The sequence below is a fragment of the Nicotiana sylvestris genome, chromosome 11 (assembly GCF_000393655.2).
Source record: "Nicotiana sylvestris chromosome 11, ASM39365v2, whole genome shotgun sequence".
NCBI classification, from domain to species: domain Eukaryota; kingdom Viridiplantae; phylum Streptophyta; class Magnoliopsida; order Solanales; family Solanaceae; genus Nicotiana; species Nicotiana sylvestris.
In genome coordinates, this window is record NC_091067.1 from 75,947,613 (window position 1) to 75,954,601 (window position 6,989).

The window sequence follows — 6,989 nt, forward strand, 5'->3', positions numbered from 1 at the left end:
GTTTAGCAATTACAACAAAAACTTCAGCACACTTGCTACTTCAGTCCCGTCTACTAGAATGCTGAAGTTTTGCGTGATTGTCTTTGCTACTTCAATCCCATATGCTAAAGTTACGTGAAAAAGTGAGTATGCTTGTAATTTTCTTTGCAAAACAAGTACAAGTTAAAACGTGACCTAAAAAGCGGGTATAGATATAAATGCCCCTCGTGTCCAAGGTTGACCTTTTGAGTTTTGGCCAAATAAGTGGATGCAAACATTAAAAACCAAAGCTCGAATTCCAACTAAAGACAAATAACAGTTGATTTCCTATATGCTTTAGTTTCAGCGGGCAGAATTATCAAATACTTTACTACAAAAAGATTATCCCCCCAAAAATAATAAAGCATGTCCTGTAAAATCGACAGGATTCAAAAAGTTGGTTTCACTGGGATACACAGAAATAAACAAGGGAGGCAAGAACTGAAATGACTGCTCCTTCTTGATATGTCAAATAGGTATACTAATTAAAAAGGGATGATGGAACCTTCAGATTTTATTACTTTGGCTCACTCTTTATGAAGGCATTCTTTTCTTTCAGAAGCTCACGGTCAATCTCTTTTATCTCAGCTTTATACTCATGGAGTTGTGTCGAGAGTACGCAAAGATTCGACCATCGTCTCTAGCTTCTGCACCTTCTTTTCCAGACACGGAGTCAGAATTTAAAGTTTATGAGTTCTGAATTTGCAATCGAATCTATTGCTTGTTAGTTACTGGTTCGCAATTAAGTATTTATACATATTTAATAGATTTCTAATACAAATATAATGTCTAGGCAAAAAGCTATTAGGTTCGTCGATCCAAACCTGTAATTAACACTCCCTCCGCCCCTATTCTTTTCTAGCTTCCACCTCCTGTAGATGAAGCGCATGCAGCTATCTCCTTCAGCTGATTTCATCCATTCTAAAACCTTAAGTACATCTGCATAAACTGATCCATGATTAAGTTGCTGTACAGAGATCCACTGTACATGAAAGAGTTTTTTGACACAACTGCCTGTCTAGCAGGGTGAGATACCTCTTCTAAGCTGGAAAAAGAGAGCAATAATATATATAATACAAAAAAAAACACAAACAAATAGAGTCAACGGTACAACAATAATACTACTATCTGCATGCGAATTGGCTTGCAAGGTACTCCTATAGAGCAATTCCAATTTCGTAGGTTGCCAGCTAATCAGGATGGCAATGGGGTGGAACGGGGCAGTTGCGATACGGGTTTAACCTTAGCCCACGAAGACACGTACCGCCCCACACCGCATCGCATTGCAACATTTTCAAAAACAGGTCTCACTTCGGCGTGACAACAGGTCTGTGCCCAACTCTATCAGTGGCCCTTTCCTTTAAAAGCCTTATTAAAATTAGTCCCTTATGGTCGAATTATTATATTTCTAACAAACAACATTCTTTATAATATATAGTGCGCGCGGTTGAACGAACCTGCTGGGCCTAACTTGGATTGGCCACCAGCCACAGACAGCTTGGAGGGATCAAATACGCCAGCTCGAGCAGCGGCAAGCGCAGTCTCCTTCATCACTATGGGGTCTGAAATGCTCAAGAACAACCTAATATAACGGATGTATTGCTTAACAAACAGAAATAAGGAGATCACAGCAGTGGGTGTAAATACGGATGTGTCATTATTAACAAGTTTGAGAGGCTTGACTGCCTCTAGTAATTGTTCAGCCTCCGTTTTCACTCCTTTCTTACACAGGCGGCGCAACCAATTACTACTGCGTGCCATAATATAATGGTCCGTACGTGAAACAAGGAAAGAAAGATCAAAGGGGAAGATGAACTATACTCTGCAGGACACCTTCACTGATGGCGAATTAGTTTCAAATATATAACACAACTGATATACTTTAATGATTCACCGCTTTGGTTACTGAAATGTCACTTTGGAGACTGGGAAATATCAACCATCAACTACTAACTTAATTAGTTAATGGGAAACTACTAATTAACTCCTCACCCTAGATACTTATTCGGTCCAAAATAAGTAGTAATTTTTCGGTTGTTTTAAGAAATTCATCTTTTAACATTAATTAACAATGAAATTGATCCTATTAACCTTTACTATCTCTTCACATAAACATTCCTAACACATACTCCAACATTATTTACTCCAAGGACAATATAGAAAAAAAATAATTAACTCATTCTTAAAATTCGGAAAAATCTCTTATTTTGGACCACAAAAAAAAACCAAAAATCACTTATTTTGGACCGGAGGGTGCAATGATTTCTTGACCAATTACTATACGAGCTTACTCCCTCCCTTCACTTTTAATTGTCAAGTATTTTAAATATAAATTTTTATTTTTACTGTTATTTTTTCGCATATCAAGAGAAAAGTAATTTATTTTCCCTGATTTGCCCGTAACATTAATTAATCATTTCAAATCCATTAAGACTATACATCAATAATATGGTTATCATAGCAAATTATGCACATTATTTATTGGAGTATTTCTTAAGGGACGGCGTACAAAGTTAATAGTGGACAAATAAAAGTAAACGATGAAGTAGAATTTAAGATCTTTTTCTTCTTTTTTTTTTCTCTTTTGAATTGAACTACCTAGTATTAAACTTGGAGTCCTGCAAGGGGCAAGGTTTTATTAATATCACCGAATTATTTCAAGGTAAAGCAGGTCATAAACCATATTCCTACTTTACAAAACTAAAAGAGGAATTACAGCTTCCTTGTGATAGAATTATGAGAAAAGAAAGAAATTAAAGAAAAACGATGAAGAAATCCAGATGCCACACCAGCATATCAACTTTGGTATTGCCAAAAATACTATACCTCATAGTGTTCATGTTTTAACTAATCGCTCCGTTCACTTTACTTGACACGTTTTGACTTTTCACGCCCCTTAAAAAATAATAAGTGAAGTGCATAACTTACCATGATATCCATATTAATTGATGCATATTTTATTGAATTTAAGAAAATAATTTGAAATGAGTAATAAATACTGTGGATAAAAAAAATTATCTTCTCTTGATAGCGTAAAGTAACAAGTAAAAATGAAAATTTATTTTTAATATACATGCCAAGTAAAAGTGAACAGTGGGAGTATAATATATAGGATACCGATTTTATTTTGAGTTTTTAATAAGATCCTTGTATGATTAGGGAAGAGACAAAACTCAAAAGTCTGATTGAGTGTCACTTTTGGAAATATCAACCATTAAGCAGTAATTATTGTTGTGCTTTGAATAAGTCACCCAATTTAAGGCGTCAGACCATACAATAACTTCTTGATTATCGAACTGTCATTTTGGAAATTACTAGCTTTACATTATTTTTATGGTATCAATTACGATTTAATTGGCTATGGCCTACTTTATTTTTCTTTATGTTCCCTTATTATGAAGAGCTGCCACTTAATCGTCAGTTGTTAGATTAACTTCATCGAAAGGCGTGTAACTCATTTATTATCGTTGCGTAAAATTGAATTGATGGTACTTTAAGAAACAATGGTAACTAATATGTTGTAACAAGTTATACTATTAATGGTGTAAAAATTGAACTTTTAGATTAGTAGTATAACTTGTTACAATAGAACATGAATTTCTCAATCGCTTCTATAGCACAAGGTACACTGTAAGTATACTTGAACTCACAAATAGGCGTCAATGAAAGGATAAACCGGTTGTTGATTTCATCAATCGATGGAGGAATGCAAGCCTCAACTACAAATACAGACTTAGTGAAGCTTCTGGAATAGAAATGTGTATCCAAGGAATGCACTAGGGACTTCACTACAACCTACAGGGTATCAAGCCTAAGTCTTTTGAAGAATTAGCTACACGTGCTCATGACATGGAGTTAAGCATGTCTTCAAGTGGAAATCAAGGACCACCCATTTATGAATCTCGCAAAGGGAAGGGTAAAAAAGAAATAAAGAAAGGAGGCAAATTTGTGTTCAAGTCTGAGAGCAATGAATCAATGAATGTTAATGTCTCGCCATTAAAGGTTACTACAAAAGTGAGTAAGAAGCAAAGTATGAAGACAACATCCTTGCAGGATAAAGCTGGCCGAATGTTAACTCTGAAGGAAGTGCGAGCGAATGAATATCCATTCTTGGACTCTAATGTTCCAACAATTTTTTAAGAACTCCTTAAGTTGAAACTCATTGAGTTGCCTGAGATGAAGCGGCCAGACGAAGCTGGAAGGACTAATGATCCAAATTATTATAAGTATCATCGGTTGATTGGCCACCTATTGAAAAGTGCTTCATCTTCAAGGAGAAAGTCATGAACTTGGCCGCTGAAGGAAAAATCTTGCTCGAGGATGAGAAGGAAGGTTCGAATCAAGTCTCCGTCACTTTTGGTTCACTTGATCCCATTGCCCTTTGCAATTTTGCTGAAGTACATAAATGTGATGGCATCCGAACTGCATCACCACCAAAGATAATTAAATTGGTAACTTTTAGCCTATCAATGCGAACACATCATTGTTTCTCTCTATAGTAAATAAAATAATAGCGGAGGAAGGATCTGAAGAGGAAAGTGAATCACGTGCTGGTCAAAGTGATAATGACGGTTGGATTCTTGTGACTCGACGCAAATGCTACAAGATAAATTCACAAAGGGAGTCAAATAAGCAATTGACTAGGGGAAAATGGTGAAAAGACCCAATAAGAAGATGATAAAGAAGAATTGACAAAAAAAATGGATGAGAATCACTATCAAAGGCTACGTCGTCCAGTGACATTGGAAAAATTCCTGCCAAGATGGCTATGCGCGCAAGTTTCCTGTGGATATTCAAAGCCTCATGTTGTAAGGCAGATGAGGAAGAGACAAAGAAGGAAGATCCATCATTGCTTCCACTTCCATTATCTAAAAAACCCACTGGGTGTCCCTTTGAAGAATTTGACACTTGTAATGCAAAAATCACATTTACTAGTGATGATCTTTTGCTTGGTGAAACACACCATAATCGTCCCTTATTTATGGTTTTATTTGTGTGTGAGTAGAGAGTAAGTATAATTTGATTGATGATGGATATGGCCTCAATATTTTCCCAATTTGTATTGTCAAAGAGCTTGGCATACCGATGGATGAACTATGTGAATGTCGCTTGATGATATATGATTCAATCAAGGGGTCTAAAAGCTATAGGGGCTATCAAATTGGAAATAAATATGGGAGATATGTGTTCGAGTGTCACGTGATCGATGCAAAGACCTCATATAATATCTTGTTAGGAAGACCATGATACATGAAAACAAAGTGGTTTCATTAACCTACCATCAATGCTTGAAGTATGATCACGCCCAACTATGCCTTATAAAAAGGACAATGCGGTCGTTGCAAATATAATCCGGTTTACAAGTCCGGAGTCGAATCCCATAGAGAACTAAGGTTTAGCTACATCTGTTCACTATCACCAAGAAGACAAGCTTGAACAATTCCTAACTTATAAATATTTAGATTCTTGTGTTTAACTAATTGATTAACAAATTAAAATAATAAATTAACAACTAAAGATACTAAGAGTTAGAGACAAGATTAAGGAGGTCTAGAGTTATGATTTCCCCAATTGTCGGAATCCTTCCCGCTATGTCTTCTATAATTTCGCCTAAGTATTCTCTACCGATCATGAGCACTCTTATTACCGTAAATCTCTCCCGAGTAATCACGACAATTTACTAGACGCACTCTCCCGAGCTACGCTAGCTGGCTTTTGATACAGCTCACTTCAGATCGCACCCAAGGCTTCGTTATCCCTAATCCCGCCTTTAAACCCTCGGTTATTGATCCCTCATATACTCTGGAAGTGGTATTGTTCAACAATTACCTAAATATGCACTCTCTTCCGAGTTATGCATACTAAATAGGCACAGCTAATTGAGAGCTCTTCAATTATCTACAATAAGAACGTAGTTGAACAAATAGAGATTATACTACGGCTCAATTATATAAAAACATAACAAGAATTTATCCTACAAAAGGTTATATCAAAACTCTAGATAATAAATTAGCTATTCATAATAGTATGTAAAACTACAATACTAAAAGTCATAACCAACAATGAAAATAGGAAGATGAAAGAAAAAACTTGTAGAAGAATTCCCAAGCCTTGCTCCTATTGTGTCTCTGCCTCCTTAGGTCAAACCTATGTCAAAAATATGTCCAATTCCTTTTCTTGGCCGGATTCCTTGGTTTAATATAGGGTTTAGGGCTTAAAATCCAGTGTTTTGCACTTTGGTACCTGAAATTTACGCATCCTGCCGCGGTTCCACCGCAGTCGCGCCGAAACCGCGGCCAAACACCCTCTCAGGTTCTTCATTTGTCCGTGACTGCCTTCTGCCGCGGTTCTGCCGCGGTCCTACCATAACCGCGATTTTTCACCCTGTTCCGTTTGGAATTTGGAAAACTGTAAAACATGACAGTTGTAGCCCTTTGAGTTATCTTTCCAACTATATATTATGGAGCCCAAATGGAGTTCTGAGAAAAGAGTTATGTCTATGTTACTAGACAGTGCACAATATGCCTCTTCGAGTTTTCGTTTTGTTGTTTTATCATCCGTTGATCCCCGAACACGATCCTGGCTTAATTCCTTGAGCTCTTACTCAGACTTCAAAGCTCCAAACCACTTAAATTCATTCCATAACATCTATATAGCTCGGAATCACACCTACAAGGCATAAAACACACAATTAGTGCAAAACACTAGCGATTAAAGCGCAAACTCAACTAAAGTGCAGTAAATTAGAGTGTAATAATCGACTAAAATACGTAATTATAGCCTATCATCAACACCCCACACTTAAACCATTGCTCGTCCTCGAGCAATCAACCTACACTTTTTTTTATAGACACAACCTTTTTAAACAATTCTCCTAACTCATCACACCAAGAGTATTTAAAATAGACTAAGCACAAAAGTGTAACATCTTCACCTCAAGATTTGACTCCCAAGTACCACGCATTATTCAC